At 45.3% G+C, this 22,372-nt stretch overlaps 1 pseudogene; it reads right to left on the bottom strand.

Moving 5' to 3' along the window:
- Positions 1-328: 328 nt before the first annotated feature.
- Positions 329-2,557, bottom strand: LOC146208592 (very long chain fatty acid elongase 7 pseudogene; annotated as a pseudogene).
- Positions 2,558-22,372: the final 19,815 nt, after the last annotated feature.

The raw sequence follows: 22,372 nt of genomic DNA on the forward strand, positions 1-22,372 counted from the left end.
AATGCATACGTGAAGAGCAGTTGCGTTTCGTCGCCTTATTTTATTATCCATATTACTGGCTTCCAAGTAGAAGAGAACAGGTGATGGTACGAATGCGCTCCGTTGTTGAGTACATATGGCATTTCAGCCGTCATGCTGCTGCTTCAGAGCTTTAGAAAGAAGTGAAATAAAATATTCTCGAAAACAGTAATCCCGACAGGAAAAGAGACGCTTTCATTTTATGCAAAATATTGTTTTTATTCATGAGCATCGTGTGCCATCATCACGAACGAAAGTAATATATTTGTATGCACTGGCACGCGGACACACTTGTTTTAAACTGTGTTCGTAAATAAAGCTTTAGTTCCATTTCATTCATGACCCTCTATCAGCCACCATTTGAAGTTGCAGACATTGAGGAATTGACTGTGTACACGCTCTCCGAGGTGACGTACGGATAAGACAAAGTCGTGATAATCAGTTCGAGAGAACAGGCTACTTATGAATTCGAGGGCAACCAGTTTCCACTGTAGTGTTTGTGCCACCTGCCCAGCTCACGTTATGCTGTATGAACCACTATCGCTATGATCACTAGTGAATAAATATGATTCATCCAAGCAACCCCTCAATTACCTCAAGGATTTATAAAAGATCGGGCATTAAATTAGTATAACAAACAAGCTACCGGCTAACCAGAATCAACTAATAAACATTAATTTCCTTCTTCAAAAGAAAGCCATGCAGCCATACAAGGAACATGTCTCGTGCTGTAATTTCCCGTTTCGTTGGATTAGTAGCCGCCGCTCTCTAACCATGCGTGTAAAGGGGGCCAAAGTTTTCAAGGTATCCAAATCATCAAACTTCGATGTGATCTCGCATCAGAAAATCATAAGCTTTTCACCACTAATCGCATGTGAGAACTTTCAGACACTAGCACCAGTTAACGCAACTATTTCATTGCTCTAAAAAAATGAGCTTTGAGGTAGCTATCGAGTTACACAAAAAACAATTAGCGTTGCTAAAATGGCACTATTGGAAGAAAAATGTGCGCAGTGATAAGCAATGCTACAACCTTTTCTTTTTAAAAGTTCAAATTTTCAGCACAGTAAAGTTTACAAGGAAGGATCCTTTCACTCTTCACCAAGGAAGAGAGGGACTGTACCGTTTCCAGGCCTTTGCTAAATGGCCACGTTGACATGATCGACGCCCACTCAAAAGACATTTACATGTTAAATAGAAATATGCACAATCATGCCTGTTCTAGGTCACCAATTAACACTTGCATTGACACAACGAGTAAAATGTTTATACAAGTTTACAACTGGACTAATACGAAGGATAGCCTTTTCTTCATCGTTTTTAGATACTGATGGAGAGAAAAGCCCTTAACTTGGCTGGTGCAAAAGCCGAAAGTTCATTTCATTTCTGTTATTTCAATTGGTTGTTAATGGCTTCAGATATCTACTTACACTTGCGCATGTACAGTAGACCTGACAAACATATTGTACATTTGGAAGCGTATACACGAATCCTTCCTTCCTCCTCTCGACACGAGGCCGCATAATCCACCAGAAAATGTGTCCATTGGTGAGGACAACACAAGCGTTAACTGCAGCACATTCGGCTGCGCAAAAATGGACAAGCGTGGACAGTTAGACACATCAACACTCCGGCATTAATTGTTCCTAGTCACGCGAAGAATCCTTCGCTAGTGGTCTTTAAGTTTCGACTTGGAATTGTCCTTGGCCGCTGTGTAGTGCTTCACGTAGAAATCGCTGAAGAGATAGCAAAAGAGTGCTGCCTCCAGGGCCATGAATACCGCGAAGGCGCTCGGGAAGTTGCAATCCTTGAAGACCGGGACAAGGCTGTGCACCATAAGCACGAAGAACTGCGCTATCTGGAACACGGTCACATATCGCTTCCACCATAGGTTCGGCCTCACCGAAGGCGGCAGCGCGGACAGAGCGTAGTAGGCGTACATAACCACGTGTACCGAGCAGTTGAGCAGGGGAAACAGGGCCACCTGGCCCATGATGCCCAAGTTGACGTCCAGCCAGACGGTGATGAGAGCTAGCGTGTGGTGCAGCACGTGCAGGAAGCTGATGTGGTCGCCCTTCTTGCGCAGCACGAAGAACACAGTGTCCAGGAGCTCACCCACCTTGAGCATCACGTACCACCAGCCGTAGTAGATCATCACATCCGCCAGCGGGTTAGTCTTGGAGTCGTTGGCTTGGCAGATGAGGTTGTAGCCGCTCTTGATGTACGCCAGGTTGACGGTTAGGTGGGCGAAGAACACGCTGAAAATGACCATGGCCACGTTGTACGCGATCAGCACCGGCCTCAGCGAGAAGGCCTTGCAGTCCCGCATCAACCGCGGCCCAACCACCACGCAACCGGTCAAGTACAGTGCAAGGACGCTGGTCACCGCAGCCGGGCTGCCCATTAGGGGCCAGTTCTGGACCCGCTCGTCAGGCTGGTACCAGGAAAGCGCATGGTACCGGTTCACGTCCGAGGCGTTGACCACGGACTGCTGCTGCCACATGTCTGCTGCTGTCTGAAACGTCACGGATGGAAGATCATGAGCTATATAGGCGGCATGCAGCACAAGCGCCGCCCATCGTCTGTTCACACACATCCGCCCCCGCGACGTACGTCTTGCTCCCCTCCTCCTTCTGACGTATTAAAGGGGAAGAGGGAGAAAACGCCAGGCAATACCATCGCCGTCGTAGTCGGTTATGACAGGCAAGGCTGTTTGGTTTCTGATGGCGATGGCTCCTGCTGCGTAACGCCAAATACGCGTGAGCTCGCCCTCAGCGCGTGCGACAGGTGCGTACTACCTCTCCTCCGGCGACGAGGCCCCGGAGATTTACCTTCGACCTCCGGTGTCTTTCAGGCAGAAGAGTGAGAGACAAAGAAAAGGCACGCCCTTGGCAGACAGCCAATATGAGTGCACAGACTTTTGTAGGAAACTGTTTTTCTTGCACTTTCCACAAGTATGGTGTTAATTTAGAGAGAGAGCGAGGAGGGAAATCTGCACCCCTTTGTTATTTACCGCTAGGCGCTGCAACCTGACTGCTTCAGAGTGTTTCCTTCCCATACTAGGGCTATGTTTGCTCCTTTGGAGCTAGTTGGGCCAACGACTTTGCATGTGTTAGTTTGCTGGAATAATTGTAAGTATTCGCTTTTTCAGACTTGTTGCAATTTTTGTAGTTCTTTACAAGCCAATCATATTTTAACAGAAAATTGAAGTATTTATTCGCTGTCTATGCAGACCTCGTCATCTCATTACATGAACGTAAAAATACTTGGCGTATTCCTAAGTAGTCCCTACTTCAAAGCACCCTTCCTGAGGACAGAACTAATGACGTTTTTTGGTGCTGATATCCATAACATGGCAAATTTTCGTCAATTTAGCTGTCATTGGTATGTTCAAGATGTTGCAGGAGAAATTGCTCGTCATCTCTTCGTTACTTATTCTACAAGTTAAATAACCAATTCGCGAAAAATACTGTAGCTTGTGATCGTGACGAAAGTATTTCGCTAGCACTTTCCACGTTGGACAAGAAATATTCTTTAAGACCCAGATGCGATTTATGTTATCCAAGATTCCCGGCAGCAAGACGGAAGGCGAATAACGGCAACGTAATATCCGCGTACGTAGCATGTCTTTACAAATATTAGCAATCATTACAGTCAGTTAGGCGAACCAAGCTTTCACAACGACGTGAGGAAAGGTGAATAATACGATATTGTGAGGAGACAGAAATAGCGTAAACAAATGCCAGTTAAGAGCATATTAAAGGAAGTTAGGATGAGGAATCTGATTGGACAGGTCATGCAACGTACAAGAGTGGACGGCAAAAGAGTATAGACACATAAAGACGGTAAAATTATTTTGTCCGAGTCGGCAAAGCAAATAAGCAGGTTACGGGTAGTTTGATGGGCGAATTGCGAGCGGGGAGGCAGTGAGGGGTTGGTGATCGGCTGCCTGCGACTGGACGTCTGCTTACGAATCTAATAAGTCTTCTGCATGCGGTGGGATTAGATATGGTAAGGAATGGTTACAATGACGTCGACGGTAACCTATCTGATCAGAAGTAACTTGGCATCTAAATGTAAAACAGCACGCAGTTAATATATGCTACTCTCAGTTTTTGACTTAATTAGACTTGACGAGCTACAGAAGCGGAAACGTGGCGCGTAAAGGAGTTCGTCGGGTGGCTGCGCTAGCTGTAAAGAAGTCATCACAGCACCTGATGCATTTCCTCTGTCGTGATGCGGCACTCCTCCGGCAGTATAACGGGCGTCGACTGCTGCGAAGAAGCTACAGAGCCCGCGGGCAAACCGCTCTGTCACATATATGCGAAATGAACGTACATCGAGGTTAGCGAGGAAAAACACTGTGCCGACATAGCCTTCCCTCGCGACCCCTCTTAATCTTCGCCCGAGCGATGGAGACTCGGAAGGCCGGATTTCAACAACGTGTCGCCGCTGCTTTCCTGCCCCATGTCAGGGCTCAAAGGAGTTTCTAATTGTTTCCGACAACCATCCTTCACGAACAGTTCTTGACTGAATGACGTCCGGCATTTCCTCGCACTACCAGACTGCGGAAATGCCGGTTTTTCTCCCTATTCTTCGGGTTTCTCGCTTTCTTCATTCGCAAACCACAATGGGCACAAAGCCTGATAGCGTAACCGACGTAAAACATTCCCACCCGTGCACACGCCGCCCGAGAAGCGGCCACGGTCACCGACGGCGCGGACCTTTTGTTCCTCGAACCAGCGGTGCATCCGCGAGCGATGGTGCACAGGGGCGCAATGCGTGTATTTTGACCTGCGGCTGAATAATACGAGCGTGAGCGGTGTGCGTGCGTCGGTGTTCGTGTACCCGTGCAAGTACTGCCACTCTACGAATTGGTGCGTGTGTGTGTGCGTGTGTGCGCGTATAGAGTGTGTGTTCGTGCGTTGCCAGCATCATGTGCCAGTTCGATAATGTTGATACACGAGCGAGACAGTGAGTGCGATACTACGTTCATACATGAGCGGCGAGCGATTGAGTGACTGAGTGAGCGAAAGATGCAAATATGTTTGTGAGTTATGATCTGGCTACTTTAGCTCGATCTGACGAAAACGCAGCTAAAGAAGAAAATGTCCGTTAAATGCGCTAAGAGGGAAGATGATGGAAGTGTATATGCATGTGTGTGTGTGGGGGGGGGGGGGGGGAGGGGGGTGTAGTCAAGAGGAAAGCAGCGAGGGCGTTGAAGGGGGGAGTGTAGCCTACGAATAAAAGTGAAAACCCGGATCGCTAGGTTGCACGACGCCCCTCAAGGTCTTTCGAACGGCTTCTGTTGCCTCCTGGTTGCGTCGTCTCGTACGCGTGCGGCGGACGGATATCACTGCCGTCGCCTGCGGCGCCTTGTTTACGGCCGCCAGCGCATCTGGGTCAGAGCTGCCACCTCCTTTTGTGAAAAGAATTGCGTGCCGCCGCCGAGTGCGATGCGGCACCCTCAGGCCGTGACCGCCGTCGTCTTCGAGATGGAGTTTCTTTCCCCTGCACCGCCCTTTCGAGGCTGCTTGGGGTCTGCGCGGCCTTGTGTTTCTCTGTCGCTAATGACGACCATCTGCGCCTCTTGTTTTCTAAAATTGTTCTCTATTTCTTCGAAACCTAAATGAACCTGCTGAGAGCAAAGGAGGCATGTGCGAGAGATGCGAGGGTTTGCGTAGTCGCGTTTGGTGATGGCAGCCTTCTCGTTACCACCGAATGAAATATCTTGCAAGAGGAGACAAGCGCTGGTCCGGACATGCGGGAAGCTACCGTGACTTCGACAATGCGCTGTAGTAGTGTTCTGTGAAGCTTTTTTACCGATGTTTGACTCCTTAACCGAGCGGTCAACCTTGGACGCGTTTTTTGTTTGTCGACGTGGCGTTGACGTTCCAGAAAGGGATGGACGTGCATCCGAAAAAGCGTCTATTTCTGTTCGAAAGAGACGTCATCAGCCCGAAGGAGACGCCGCAGGTTTCTTGCTTTGTTACTGACTGCTTAACGTTCCATTGTGTAAATACGATTGCATTCAAGGGGGGGTAATCTGTTTTCCAGCTTTTATCCCGCTTACCCGGTTGACCCTGCAACCGGTTGTTTTGAAAGGTGCCCCATATTGGTCACAAGATACAAGCTCACGGCGCACAAGGCAGCAACAATGTAATTATACCTCTGCGCTTGCCCAGTTCAACCGGCCCATTGCGCATGAATTTCTCTGAATGATACGTGAAGTCAATAGACCCAACGATTTATGGTTTATGCAGTATAAGCCGGAAAGAAGCTTCACTGATACAGGGCGCGGCACCTGAAGTCAATAGATGTAAGCCGGAAAGGAATATAAGTGCTACAGTGAATTACTTTTCGGAGGAATAGTAGTATGGTTGCAATAATTATTACCTCAAAGGGTAACCGCATTAAAGCTTTGGAAATTAATTGAAAATTAACATTAGACCCTGTTAGCATCGGCACTTAATTATGTTTCTTTAAGACGCAGATTTACAGTTTATCTAGTGTATCCATTTTTCGGCTTGTAATGCGCGCTTTATTTGACCTCTCTCATCTTTTTGCCCTTGATGCTTCCTCCTCAGCAGTGGGTGGCCATGAGGATTAATGAGCAGTTAGTACCGTTCTTAATCCTTCATCTTTTAGCGCAAAATGAGGATTGTTATAATTTGGAATAGATGATAACAGCCTAGAAAGGTTAAACATAGTCATCGGCGGACTGTATAGTCTCAGGGCACGATACGTTTTCAAGAGCGCGCATGCATGCGGTCCGAGAGGAATGAATATTGAGTATATGAATTAGCTAGCGACTGGATCCGCGTGTGCTGAGGGGCAGCATCCTGCTGTACACATTAATCCCTGAAGATGCTGTACGCTCCAAGCGCTTTAAGTGAAGGCTCATGATGTGACGCCTCCTCCAAATCTCCGGAGTGCATGCTTAATGAGCGGCATATAGCGTCATTATTTAAAAAAAAAAACGAATTCGCAAGAAAAAAAAGTTGAATAACATGGAGAATGCAGGGGGACAGCTAATCGCTATGTTCTCGTCAGAGAGAGACTCCCGCCGTGATTACGCGAGGGGTCGACGCTTCGCCATGACCCATTAAAACCGAAAGAATGCCGTCACAGATGACTCTCATTCGATGGTCTTTGCGTTTGAAAAAAAGCGCCCGTCTCTTTTTGTATGCGAATCTGCTGACATAATTTGTAGCGGTGTTATGCAGCCTTTGCACCAACTAACAGAGTAGAAACATATATTTCCAACATAAAAGATTAAAGAAGCTCTCCGACATTTTTGACTCTGTGTAATCTGTTATGCGTGTCGTGTTCACTGACGTGCGGTTTCTCAATGTTCAAGGCATCCCAAGTGCCGAAGATCGAGCGTCTCATTCGGCGTAAAAGAAAAAAAAAAATTTACAAGGGTTCAACGCTGCTGAAGGAAGGAAGAACTTGATTTAGCCCTATATTACTTGGCGGTTTTTGGGACGCCTTCAGAGATATCTGCTTGTTGAATCCACAAGAGTCTTCTCCGTCGACCTCGTCCACTTCTGCACAATGGGCGGTTGCCCTCAGTCCAGGCTGGCTACTGCCGCCCCTTGGGCTCGCTGTACCAGACCTTGCTGGTCTTCGCAGCGGTCGCTGGACAGCAGAGTCTCCCATTGCTCCGCACTCGTGTTTCGAATTTTGGGGACCACACCTATGTTTTGACATGCCCATGTGATGTGATATAGTGTTGGTTTTTCATCGCACCACGGACATCTGTCAGCGTATATGGTAGGGTGCATTTTGTTTAGTATGTGTAGGTTTGGGTATGAACCCGTCTGTAATTGTCTCCATATGACAGTTTCCTCTCTGGTGAGAGAACTGTGCGGTGGGGGATATCGCATTCCTCTTCCTCTATAGTTTTCTAGTATGAACGAGTACGCCTTGGGTGCTGGCAAAAGTTCCGCGGACCCGTCGGATGCTCGGAAAGTAGCCTATGCTCGAGCTATCCTGTCAGCCTCTTGGTTCCCTGCCACCCCCATGTGCCCCGGCACCCACATATTTTTGTGTCTGGTCTTGTTCAACGCTGCTGAACCAAATATTGAGCGAAAGCATTAGCTGCGGGTGACCAAGCGTTCTTCTTCCTCAGTCCACATATAAAGCCCCGCTTTAAAACAAACCGATATGAACGTGCCTTAGAAGCCTATAGGGGTAACGTGAATGCCAGGGTCTTAGCAGGCTGATTCTGACAACCCGCCCCATGTGAAACGAGAGACCCAAGTTGCCCGTGTGTCACGTGGGGTGTGACGTCACAACGTCACGTGGGTAAGACGTAACTGCGGCCGGGTCACGCGAAGGCTTGAAAGTGCGAGTAGTATTGCTTTCGCAATAAAAGAAACAAACCTGTTTCAAGCATGCGATAAGTTTAGCTCCTTTTCTCAGCGAATCCCGTCGAACATCACCCGGAAAGAGCTGTGGACTTGAGGCCGAACGCGAAACTATTGATAAGACGAAAGCCCTTTAGGCTCATGGAACGAAATCTCGTGCGCGAGACGTGCGCGGGATCCGTGCGTCGTATCTGTGTATGGAATATGTGCATCGGATCTGTGCGCTGATGTGTCACTTGTCAATAATCTTGATGACGTTATTAGAAAAATGAAAATCCTATCTTTACCGGGAATCGAACCTCAATCCCTCGAATCATCAGCGCCACGTCCGGGATCATGAAAAGCACATTGTAATTCTTTTTGTCTACCATGAGGATGATAGTAGAGATAACAATGACGCTGCAGTTAGTAATAATGGCAATGATGACAGTAGCGATGATAATGACGGCGCATTTTGTTGATAATGATAATGAGAGCTAACGTTGTGCACCGTGTGTAGCAGCAACGCTCCGGCTTTCGCATTTCGACGGTGTAGATTCCACAGTGCCCTCGGAATTTTTTTTTCCAAACGGTCTGAAACTTTTCATTTCATCGGTATTCAAGAGATAATCGCTTAAGTGCCTAGAACCGGCACTGGCACACACAGATCAGTTTTGATTCTCGACGCGTCAGCCACTTTTCAAGCGTCGCAACCTTTCGCGCTGTAGTAATTGTAACAAATAATATAAATAATAACGAGGATACAAATTAAATGAAAACCGAGGACTTTTTAGCGATAGGTCAAGGTTCACGGCGTCCGCATTACTACGCTAACGAATCATCAACAGTAAAAGAATTGAACCTCTTAATGCTTCCCTATGTCAAGCAAACCAGATGCACAGAAACTATTGAGCTTATAACGTCGTCATAGATAAGTTCCGTGCTTAGATAACGGCACAGTATTTAGCTCTGGACAATCTAGTTGCGGAGGAAATCTGTGTACGGCCGCCGATCATGGTGGAGCAATACGCTGCAAATATACGATGTATCCGACTGCGGGTACCGTTCGATGTGGCTCAGAAGCGGCTCCAGCTCTCTTCTTTCGCGCATGCTCCCTTGCTTTAACCATTTGCGAGATATGCAATGTGCTTGCATGCAGGTGGTGAAATCATACTCATAGTGTCTAGAAGAAAGAATTTCGAAACTGAATGACATCACTTTCAAGTCACACTTTTGTGGGAGAAATTGGGGTACATGCATTTGTAGCAAATACCTTATAAAAAGACCTCAGGTGTGTTACGTACCTGTGCCGGACTCTTTTTTGCGCCGAAAATACTTGTATTGGAGCTGAAAATCGCTTCGAGCAGTATCTTACCATAACGATCCCCAGTGTGTGTATTCAAGACTTATGAACGGTTTCGACAACGCTTTTGCTCGCGGTATGCATGTACCTTCGTCTTTAGGTATATGTGCTCGTGGGCCGATTGCCAGCGTCGCAAGCCTCCTCTCCTCCCGTCATCCGCCTTCTCCTCTACAGCCTCTCCCGTACCCAGACCGACCATTTGATCGTACCGGCAGTGATTTGTATGGACCTCCGCCGTAAACATCTGCAGGGAATCATTGGATCGCCGTGGCCGTCGATCACCTTATTCGCTACGCGGAGACAGCAGAACTTAGGCCGCCACCGCACCAAATATCGCTTCCTGTCTTCTTCACCCTTTCGACACTTAGCCCCCCCTCCCCTCGTGAACTTCTAAGTGATTGAGGCAAATAATTCTTATCTAAGGTTGTTGAAGCGCCATTAAACGAATGTCAAACCATCCATCCGACAGCCAGCGCTTACCATCCTCAAACCAACGGCCTCACACAGCGCTTCAATCGAGCACTGGGTGACATGCTGTCCAATCACTCTGATTGGGACAAAATGATCCAATTTGTAACATATGCCTACAACACCGCTTTTCAAGCAACTACCGGATTCTCACCATTTTATCTGTTGTATGGCCGTGAACCTTCGTTTCCAGTCGGCACCATCCTCCCCTATCGTCCTAACATCTTGGAGTATACCTCGATTTAAGCAGCTGCCAGCCACGCTGAAGAATGCTGTCAGCTGGCTCATTCGCTTACTTAGAATGATTATTTGCTTACTAGAATAATGATTCCGTTGTCAAATGTTTCAATTTTCACACTTTTTTTTTTTGCCGGAACCAAAATTTTTCTATTTTTTGCAGCATAAAGCTCTTTGTGTTTGCAGTTCTGTATCTCTCCAGTTCTTTCAAACACACTCCCTCTCACCTAATCATATAACGATGTAGAGCCCGGTGATGTCCTCTACATTCGGAAATGATTGACAATATCGTAAAAGGTAAGCTAGATCCATACAACGTTCACAGAATGAAGAGCTTCAGAATATACAGGAACCTCAGACTGGGGCCGAGTGAGTGAGTGAGTGAGTGAGTGAGTGAGTGAGTGAGTGAGTGAGTGAGTGAGTGAGTGAGTGAGTGAGTGAGTGAGTGAGTGAGTGAGTGAGTGAGTGAGTGAGTGAGTGAGTGAGTGAGTGAGTGAGTTATAACACGTATATTATCCACTCTGTTGCTTATATTTGCTATTTGGACTCGAAAGAAGAATGCAGGAAAAAAGAAGGGATGAAAACCGTGAAAGCCTTTCCCTATTGAGCCTAATCTGAAGGCTTTCGTGCCGTTTCGGCTGGAGCTTAAAGCGTTGAAGAGGTAGGTTTTATTAGATGGAAACTGGCCAGTAGCGGGATTGATTAAACCGCCATAACAGCCCTTTTTAGGCGGTAAAGAACCGTGTTTAAATTTACCATCTAGTAAGTGGTATTCTTGCGGCTTGGCGTTGATGGTACATACATTCCTTGTCCGTAAGTGTCATCGTTTTATAGTCTGATTGCTGTTCGTTTACAGACGCTATGCTCATTCTGCTATATGGTCACGAGAGTCGGCGTTTGATGCCTCCCACGGCAGCTGAATGGAGTACGGTCCCCCTCCTGCCGCAGAAGAATTTATTTCTTAAGTTGAGACGCATCTACGTCTAAAACTGTCAATGAATAAAGAACTTATTTTGCTTGAACTTCAATTCAATTGGTAACATTAGTAAACGTTAAATAACATTAGTCATTAGTGAAATACATTATTTATATTAATCTAGCCATCTAAGTAACATTAATCTAGCCATTTAATTAACTTTAAGGGCCGTAGCATTCAATTTATAGCCGTTAAGAAGATGACCCCAGAAGGAAGACACAACATCCTTGTACATAGTGCGCAACGAAAGATGACGTCGACGACGACGAAGGCAGAAATACGATTGGTCAACTTGGCGAAGAATCAACTCAATTCAATGCCACAAATTGATATTGCATAGTTCAAATTCCACTCATGTTAAGTCCAGCTGAAGGGTTAGAGAGTAAACATTTTCCCTACTTGGGCCGTGTACCGTTATTTATGTGTCGTCGTTGGCCTTGTCTTTCGTCAGCTACGAAAAAAATAAACTTTACAATTCCGCGCCACGCATATACGTCACCATGAAGTCGAGTTTTACAAATTGCTGTTCGAATGGAATTTCGCATATCAGCCAGGTGGCATTAAAAACTCGCGCCCCGATCAGTCGTCAAGCTAACAAGCTACGGAGCTTTCGCTACCAGCTGTTCTACCATACGGACTATACCTCTTGAGACCTGACTGGGCCGGAAAGCGCGCATGACCTGAACGCCGCTGCCAAGACCAATAGTCGAGCACAAGACGCGGACTGGGGCAAAATGTACGGCCAGTGGGCTGCTTTTATTTTAGCGCTTCGCTGGCCTTGTTGGGTTGCCGCGGCACAAGGGGACGAACAGTAGCCTAAGCGGGAATATCATACGCCCAGCCCGCACTCAAACAGAATTGTTATTCCCGTATTTGTACACAAACCCCAGCCAAGATGGAGCCATAGACTGGCTGCATAAACAAAGTTTGGCGACCTCTACACCTACCCACTTAAATACTGAATAGGCCAGAGAAAAACAAATTTAGGCGGTTTGGGGAGCAACACGTCAGCCGTCATATGTCCGTAAGACTTTATCCATACAAGAACGTTCGTGGCCGATTCTCAAATTTCAGGGTCCTGGAAAGCCGCTAGACCTTGTGGTGGGTATGGTGCAACACGAGGAACTTGCCTGTTCTCCTTGATTGGGACAGAGGATACAAGGTGACGCCGATTACTCTTGAGGAAGCCGCCTTGACCCCTTTCCACCATGCAGCACGAGTAGAGTACAAGTCTGGAGCTTGTACCTGATCAGACCACATCTACACACTCTCACCTGCTCGTAGTGGCAGCAGATTTCTGCTTGATGACGTATATATGTATACTTAAGTCACAGGTCTGCTTCTGATAGTAGGTTTCTTCTTTGCGTTTAACTTGTCTTACTGACCAGTTTAGGCGTAAGTTCTCGTCTTTTTGGGGAGTGTGGCCCTTAATTGTCGTCCCAGCAAAAGTTGGACTCGACTGAAGCCATTGACGCCTCGAATATCGAGGTAGATTAACAAGGCCACGTAAATATCGTCTGCACGGCGGAACTGATAGATCTGTAATCGTCCGACTCGTTCTCTCGATCTCGTCATCTGAGTGTACATAGTGCGGGCTTCTGGTATCAAGTCTGATGCAGTTGCAAATGCTGAAGATTTAGGCAATGAAAATGGCCGACAGATGGCTTCTAAGGCATAAAGACAGGATTCCATTCGAATGCAAGGGGAGAAATGGCGGCAGAAAGTAAGGCGAATGAGATTAGGAAGTTTGCGATGATCAGGTAGGTGCGGCTGGCACGAGATCTTGTTAATACGCTCGCTGATCGTTTTGCCACCGCTGACGGCGTTTGTCTCAAGCAAGACGGCGTCGGTGACTACTTCTGACACCATGCCGCGTGCAGTGCGCGCTGTGAGGACTCGAACGGGAGCCGCAAGAAGAACGGCACACACTCAGCACGTACTCAAACAAATGAAAGCTCCACCTGGCCGCGCCTTTTATTCAGTGCTTCATTTATTCACGAAGCTGTGCGAATGGGGGAGTCACAGACTGGACGTTCTATAAACTGGGGTGGACTCGAAAATGCCCAAAATTGTTTCCGTAACTGTCGAAGTAAAGTTGGTCTTATGGTTTTGGGTCCACAGATTCGCAGAACCTGGATGCACTGCTTGCAGGCCTGGTCGACGTAATGCTTTGCAGGCGGAGGAATTCGTAGAGAACCGGACTGTTATACGGACTTTTACAGATGAGTACAAGATTAAACAGTCAGACGTTCCACCAGTGACGAAGGACGAGGTCAAGAAAGCACTAGAAACTATGAAAAGGGGGAAATCAGCTGGAGAGGATCAGATAACTACAGATTTGCTGAAGGACGGGGGGGATATCGTGCTAGAAAAACTGGCCACCCTGTATACGCAGTGCCTAGTGTCATCGACGGTACCGGAACCATGGAAAAATGCAAACATTATCCTCATTCATAAGAAAAGGGACTATAAGGATCTTAAAAATTAAAGACCAATCAGCTTACTGTCTGTTACGTGTAAGGTATTCACTAAAACCGCTAATAGAATGAGGACAACCTTAGACTGCCATCAAGCAAATGATCAAGCACGTTTTCGGAAACGGTACTCTGCTATAGATCATATCCATACCATCAATCACGCGATAGGAAAATGCTCGGAAGTTGACCAACCCTTGTACATAGCATTCATTGATTACGTAAAAGCATTTGACTCAGTTGAAACCTCAGCGGTGATGCAGGCATTGCGAAATCAGGGGGTAGACGAGCCGTACGTGAAAGTGCTGGAAGATATATATATATATATATATATATATATATATATATATATATATATATATATATATATATAGTGGCTGCACAGCAGCCATAGTTCTGCATAAAGAAAGTAAAAAAATTCTCATAAAGAAAGGTGTTAGGCAAGGAGACACAATCTCCCCAGTACTATTCACAGCTTGCTTAGAGGAAGTATTCACGTACTTGGAATGGGAGCAGTTAGGGATAAGAGTAGATGAGGAATACCTCAGTAATCTGCGATTTGCTGATGACATTGCCTTGGTAAGTAAGTCGGGGGATGAACTGCAAATAATGATTGATGACCTAGACAGGAAAAGCAGAAAGGCAGGCTTAAAAATCAATATGCAGAAGACTAAGGTAATGTTCAACAGCCTCGGGAAGGAACAGCAGTTTATGTTAGGTAGCGATACACTGGAAGTAGTAGGCGAATATGTCTACTTAGGACAAGTAGTAACCGCAGATCCGGACCATAAAAAGGAAATAACAAGAAGGATAAGATTGGGATGGAGCGCATCTGGTAAGCACTCGCAGATGATGACTAGCAGCTTACCGGTATCGCTCAAGAGGAAAGTATACACCAGTTGCATCTTACCTGTACTCACCTATGGGGCTGAAACGTGGAGGCTAACCAAGAGGGTTCTACTTAAGTTGAGGATAACCCAGAGGGCTATGGAACGAAACATGGTAGGGGCAACATTAAGAGATATGAAGCGTGCAGAGTGGATCAGAGAAATAACTCAAGTTACTGACATTCTAGTGGAAATCAAGAAGAAATGGAAATGGGCAGGACATGTAGTGCAAAGAGAGGATACACGATGGTCGTTTAGGGTAATAAACTGGATTCCAAGGGAAGGAAAGCGTAGCAGGGGGCGACAGAAAGTTAGGTGGGCGGATGAGGTTAAGAAGTTCGCAGGGGTCAAGTGGATGCAGCTAGCACAGAACCGGGTTAATTATGGAAGAGGTCTTCGCCCTGCAGTGGGTATAGTCAGGCTGATGATGATGATGATGATGATGATGATGATGATGATGATGATGATGATGATGATGATGATGATGACAAGATTAAAGTCGAAAACTATTCGCGATACGGCTGGCTGACCGCCAAACTCAGAAGAAATGGACTCCGCGTCCACGCAATCGAACTGGCGCGCCATGCACCACCTCTCAACAGCCGCTACTCTTATCTTAGTACCCGGTCAAACCGAGCGGCCTATTTTGCACAGAGTAGCTGTATTTACAAAGCCATTCGGATTCAGAGCCCGCGCTCGACTGATGGCGCGAAGAACACACCCCTTTCCACTCATAAAAATAAAACAAAATAACAGCAGCTGCGTTACTAACCTCAATTTTCACTGATTAAAACCTTGTTAAAAGCTCGCAACTTTTAAAAAGGTTTCTTGCTCACTCCGAAATCCTCAGCAAAGTGCGCCAGATTCGCGCTATACTTCGAATGCTATTCGAGATCGCTATTAAAGTGCCAAGAGATTTTGTCGCCAATCACATGCGCTTTTTATTACTTTTGATCGATCGCAGAGTTCAAGGATAGCAGGATTTAAAAACAGTTATGATTTTTTTTACCTTCTAGCGTATTTGAAACCTTGCTCGAGGGCGAAAGAAAGGTGTCCAGTGCTGAGATAAAATAGCAAGGCCCACAGCATCAAAATTGCCGTCTCTTCTTCGTTAATTTACAGCAACCCATTGCTGTGCATAAAGTATACAGCTGATTTAATGTGCATCATAAGAAGGCACAGTGTCGCAGAAACCACCGTAGGACCATCGTAGTACGTAGCACAACTGTTTCTAGAAACAAGGAATGAATAACTAATATGCATTCCAGCATTAAACGTTTCAATGCCAGCCGTTATCGGCCGTGTGTCGTCTTACATCATAGCCTCGAACCTAAGCAAATATTATGTCTGCAGTATGCAAACTTTTATCATTCCAGCAGTTCATCCCGTCGATATCTAGAACTCAAACAGCAAGGTGCAGAGCACGGAATTAGCCAACTTATTTTTTAGTAATATCAAAATCACATATAGAAACTACGCCACTGCGATGTACGCTGTTTTTTACTGAATTTGTTGTGTGCCATGAGAAGCAATAGCGCCGGAAGCAACCGCAGTGCCTTCACAACTATCAATAGCGCTGTTTATAGAAAGATATTCATTCCAGCAGAGAAACATTTATGTTCAGCTGCTGAGCTGGCCTGACAGCTGGACAGCAGAAACTGCCAATTATGGCGCGCTGCTGACCTCGGCAATTCGGTACACGTTCAGCGGGCCGCGTGACTTGGTAACCTAGTGATAAGGTAACAACAATGAAAAGGGTGGCATGCAGGCATGGCTGGGATCCGATTGGTCGGAGGTTTTCTAATAAAATAACTATTTACAGCACATCCAATAAATGTTTCCTTGAAGATCTCCAATGCTTCTGTAATTTCTGTATACAGGTAATAACATAACCAACGCTCGCACGTATATTTCGCATGAATCTCAGTGCTCATCTGGGATTTTTTCCTTCTACTTCTCGTCCTTTAAATCCCTAAATTCACCTGTTAACATTTTATACTACGGATGAGATGACATTTTCAATTCCTAGCTTTGGTAAAGGCAAGAAGTGTCTTCCCTTTTGTGCGGACGCAAAAAGCATGGCGCCCGTGTGCTGTGCAATGTCAGTCCAAGTTAAAGAACCCCAGGTGGTCGAAATTTTGGGAACTCTCCACTGCATCATCTCTCATAACCTGAGAACCTGAGTCGGTTTGCAGCGTTAAACCTTATAAACCATGAGCCTATATATATATATATATATATATATATATATATATATATATATATATATATATATATATATATATATATATATATATATATATATATATAGCATACTAAGTTTAACGCATTGTCGCCCTTAAAGTTATTTTTACCTACATCTCGCGCAGTCTCAATTCGATTTTACTCTCTCTTGAACTTGTAGAGAATTTTTATACCACACTTTTGATGTTCTCTCCTATCTATAGCTACCAGCTATTTTCAAATTTATGCTTTTTTTTTTCTGAATCCTAATAGGCATTCCGATCGTTCTCTTGCAATACATTTCTCACTATTTTACCTAGTTCCCTTTTTGTGAGATGTGCTGTTTTTTTTTTTTTTTTTTTAATCACAATGACACACAGCGGCGCTGTTCGACTGTGTTCTTAATTTATTATCGAGGAGCTCGAGCCCTTGCTTAATCTATCTACACTTTCCTTGCCTGTAATCTTTATTTGGAGATTCAAACAAAATGTAGTCTGATTATTAGCGCTTTTCCGCTATTTGGTTTATGATCCTTGCGTCTATGCCCGCTGTTCGGGAAGTTATTAATCTACATTAAATAACCGATTCTTAGGAGGATCCGGGTCGGTGTTGCCCTTACACCAGCTGTCGCTAGGACGAGGTCATATTTCCAACACTTATATTCCCGCCCAGGGTGCCCGATCTGTAAAAGCGAAGATGTTGAGGCCGACATCCACCACTTGCTGTGGGACTTCCCAGCACTCTAACCAACCCGAATCCGGCACCTGAGCATAGCTGGCCTTTCAGAAACGAATCCTGCCTCATACGTCACTTGGACGCAGGGACCTCATCATCGCTCACTTCTGGACTTCATAAAATCGGCCAACCTTTTTCCATTCATTTAATTATTTATTCTTCCTTCATCTCATGCCCTACTGATGCCCTGAAGCAATAAATATCGATTAAAAAAAACGAGTCTGTTCCTTTTCTTTGTCACCGATGATATCACTTTGGCTTCCAAGCATAGGTGTCAGTGGAGCTCTGCCCGCACGGGGCCCTAAACTCAACTCAGATGGTGTTTTTGGAGCATTTATGCTTAAATAGAAGCCGGATGAGCACGGGCTTCCTTGCGTGCAGGAGCAACAACGCAATGTGTATGTTCAATCATTTAGTTTATTTTGTGATGTTAAGGAGATGGTAAGGAGATGTTATTGCAAATGTTATGCAGGTAATGAATAACCCGCACGGCATCTTCGATAAACCGGCGTCCTTACTGATCCAACAAAAGCCGACCTGCAACCGCTTAAGTTGCTTTTCTGCTCTTGAATGAACGCAAAACTTGGGAACACTGCATACATACTTAACCCCAATGTCTACCTCACAAGAATGAAGCATGGAAAACATTTAACTGGATACAGATGACACAGTAAATATCTTTACTCCGCATATGATCCGACGGTGGAATTCATTGTTTTCTGAAATTGTGAAACAAAGGTGACCTGAAATAGCTGGGAATCGCTTGACAAGATACTTTACTATTTTGTAAAAATGTGAGAAAGTTGATTTTCCTGTGCTTCTGCTTTTCAGTGCTGCCAGCATCTCATGTGAACCGGATCCTTTCTGGGCCTCGAAGTAAGACCTGTAGAATGTGATGAATAAAATAAATAAAATTCGCTCAGCTATTGTCAGGCAAGGAAATAAGCGATTATTTCGTTCATTCGGCAACTCAGTGACATATAAGTAAATAATGCATATATTCAGTTTTTCGTTCATCTTAGACGGACATAACAGACTAATAATTAATGTTTAATTGATTGACAGAAAAGAAGTATTGTGCTAAACTAATATTTCTTTCAATCAAATTTTATTCGCAGAGAAACAGGATTCCAAATTTTTCATTAATTATTTTCGTTCATTACATTGATAGGGCGAAAAATAAAAGGTTTATTAAATTTACCCATGAAAAACGAGCCGTCAGGAAAACAAATTTTTGCCGGGTTCAGCAATTCATTCCTTTTAAAAAATCATCACGGCATGCAGGAATTTTCCCCCATATACAAGTTCTACATTGGTCTGCACGGCAGCCGGAAGGATGGGAATGATACACAGAAAGTGGCGGTTGGGCAGACATTTCGCCTGTGACAAAAAGTGAAATAAGTAAACTTTTAGGAGCAATAAAAAGGGAATGCAGCTGGGAAGAATACGGTGACTACTCACTCGTGAAAGGACGGTGGGGATATCATGCTAGAAAAACTGACCAACCTGTATGCGCAATGCCAAATGACCTCGAGAGCACAGGAATCTTGAAAGAAAGCCAATATTATCTTAGTCCATAAGAAAGAGAGATCAAATGACTTGAAAAATTACAGACCGATCTGCGTACTGTCCGTTACCCGTAAAAGGAATTTACTATCGGGACAGCACTGCACTTCAATGAAATAAAAGAGCAGGCAGACTCTCATAAATGGTACTCGACAATATAATATATCCATTTTATCAACCAGGCGCTAGAGCAGTGCGCAAAATACAACCAACCACATAGATTACAATTTACAGATAAAGATAGAACATCGGACTCAGTCGAAACCTTGGCAGTCATGCAGGCATTGCAAAATCAAGGGGGAGTAGAAGAACCGTGAATGAAAGTATTGAAATATATCTATAATTGTATCATCGCACCCATAGTTCTCCATAAAAAAGTAATAATCTCCCCATAAAGAAGGGTGGTTGGCAGATAAAGGTGATCTCTCCTGCGCTATTCACCGTTTGCTTCAAAGGTATGGATTGGAAAAAGTTAGGGATAAGTGTTACTAGAGAATATCTCAGTAATCTATGGTTTGTTCGTGATATATATTCTTAACTTACTGATGGGACAAATTACAAATGATGATTATTGGCCGAGACAGACAAAGCAGGACAGTTTGTCTATATATTAACATGCAGAAATTGAAAGCAATCTTCAGCAGCCTCAGTACGAGAGAGTAGTGTACTGTAGGTAACGAGGTGCTGGAAGTAGTAAGAGAACACTTCTACTTAGGGAAGGTAGTGATCGAAGATCCTGACTACGAAATGGAGATCACTAGGCGAATAAAAATGTGATGCAGCATGTTTGGGAGGCATGCTGAGATCATGAACGGTGGTTTACCATGCAGTATCTCTCAAGAGGAAAGTATACACCAGGCGTACCTTATCGTTACTTGAATATGAGGAAGAAACGTGGAGGTCGACGAAAAAAGTTAAACTTATGACTACCCAGAGAGTTATAAAAAGAATAAAAGAAGACGATAAATGTAACGTTAAGAGACAGGAAGCGAGTAGAGTGGGTCAGAGAGAAAATGCGAATTAACGGCAGTCTAGACAAAATTAAATATAATGAATGGGCACGGACAGGGCATGTAATTTAAAGGCAAGATAACCGTTGGTCTCTGAGAAAATTGAATTCCACGGGAAGATTAAGATAGCAGGAAGAACTTGGATGTTAGGTGGGCGGATAAGGTTAGGAAGAATGTCGAGCGCAGCTGGCACAGCAGCGATTTAATTCGAGAGATATGGGACAGGCTTTTGCCTCGCAATGGGTGTAGAGAAGCTGATGATGATGATAATAACAAGTAATCGCCCTCTCAAGTACCGCTGAGGTTACCGTAAAACATGGCACGGTCGCATCACACTGCGTTCAACAATGTAGCGAGCCGGTCAAATGATAGACGAGCTACAATCAGCCGTAAAGGGAAAAGAAAAGAAAGAGAAGAAGAAAGATGGGAGAAATGGTAAATATTGGTCGCCAACGACGCGTAGGATGATCTCAGGGAATCGACCAAGGATAGATTCGGAAGCCGTTCATGATAGCTATCAAGCTTGACAAAAGAGAATGTTGCTGGGTATTTTCCCCCTATTCCTTAACGCTGTTGCACGGGCCGTGCTAATCAGCTTTTCAAAACAATGAGTCACCATGAGCGACGTGGCAAAATTATTGTCGCGATTGCAATTACCCAGAGGAATCTACAGACCGTATCGGATCTTTACGGTGGTAGAATGACGCATAAAATAGACTTCCTGGCGTCGAAATCAGCGTCAGCTTGGGATATAACACGTGCGTCTCGGCCGCACGTCGTTTAGTTCTTGTTATTTCGTAGGCATCAAACAGGTGTCGCTTCAGAACGATGACATTTCCTCGACCTGTGACGCCGTGAAAAGCCATTTACGCTGATGGTGAGCTATTTGGAGAAACCATAAGGCACTGCAAAGGGGCTCAGAGAGTGAGAGAAAAGAAGTCGTGCGCGCTAGACCTAAGTAAATGAACGTCGTTCGGGCAACGCCTCAAGGAAGCTTTTCAGGATAAAAAACCGATGATCGTTCCCCCGTGCGAGCGGAGTCGACGTTTCCTGGCTTGATATGCAACGCCCACGTTGTTTATTTTCCTTTGCTAACGTAGGCAGGTATCAAAGGTAACACAACGTATCGCACAATTAAAAACCGAAGATTTACGAGCATGACGCTCGCACGTTGGTTCCTCTGTGTCTATCGGCGTCTTCCACGACATACAGAGAGAGAGAGAGAGACCTCAATACATTCAATAGGGCGACGTTACGGAAGAATGCACCCAGCTGAGTCTAGGCATAATTGCTATTGTTTTCAAATTTCACAATACCCTCACTCTTGTTCGTCGTACAAGTGGCAGGAATGGTCGAGTGAAACAATCTTTCTTCTCGGCGGTGCAAAAGAAACCAACGATAAAGGGAAGAAAATGATGTCCGATTCAGCGCTGTTAGATAGAGTGGCAATTAGGTGCGTTTTTACTTACACTGCTGTTTCTAGTAGCACGTTCTCATTAGCAAACATCGATTTTACAGCGCGTAGCAGGAAGAGGGCAAAACACGGAAGAACAAGCAGGACACACAATATGCAATATGCCGTACGAATGTGCCTGCATGATCTATACGAGTACTGTCTGACTCAAAATTCAAGGGTCCCGGTGGCTTCGACTCCCATGTCAAAAGTGGTGCTCAACACTGGCATATCCTGCCAATTCTGCCATGCGTGGTCATGTGACGTTGCATATCAGTTCAGTCGTTCAGTCGTATCCGACTCTTCGTGACCCTATGGACCATGTCACGCCACGCTTTCCGGTCTCTCATTATCTTCTTAACATCACATAACTTCATCTGCAGGGCCTCGAGGATGCCATCTAACCATCGCGTTCGCTGCCTACCCCTTCACCGCCGACCAATCAGTGCCCGTGAATGCCACCTGCCAGTTACCACCATCTAGGATGAGCTTGCGAGGAAAGCCGGGAAAACATCGGCGAAATATGAAAATGGGGGTCTTAGCGCAACGCATTAATACTGGCACCTCGGTGTTTGAAAACACCTGACAAGAAAGCGGAGCAGTAGGCAGTC

The sequence above is a fragment of the Amblyomma maculatum genome, chromosome 1, assembly GCF_055883805.1.
Source record: "Amblyomma maculatum isolate TAMU_Amacu chromosome 1, ASM5588380v1, whole genome shotgun sequence".
In the NCBI taxonomy this organism is placed as follows: Eukaryota; Metazoa; Arthropoda; class Arachnida; order Ixodida; family Ixodidae; genus Amblyomma; species Amblyomma maculatum.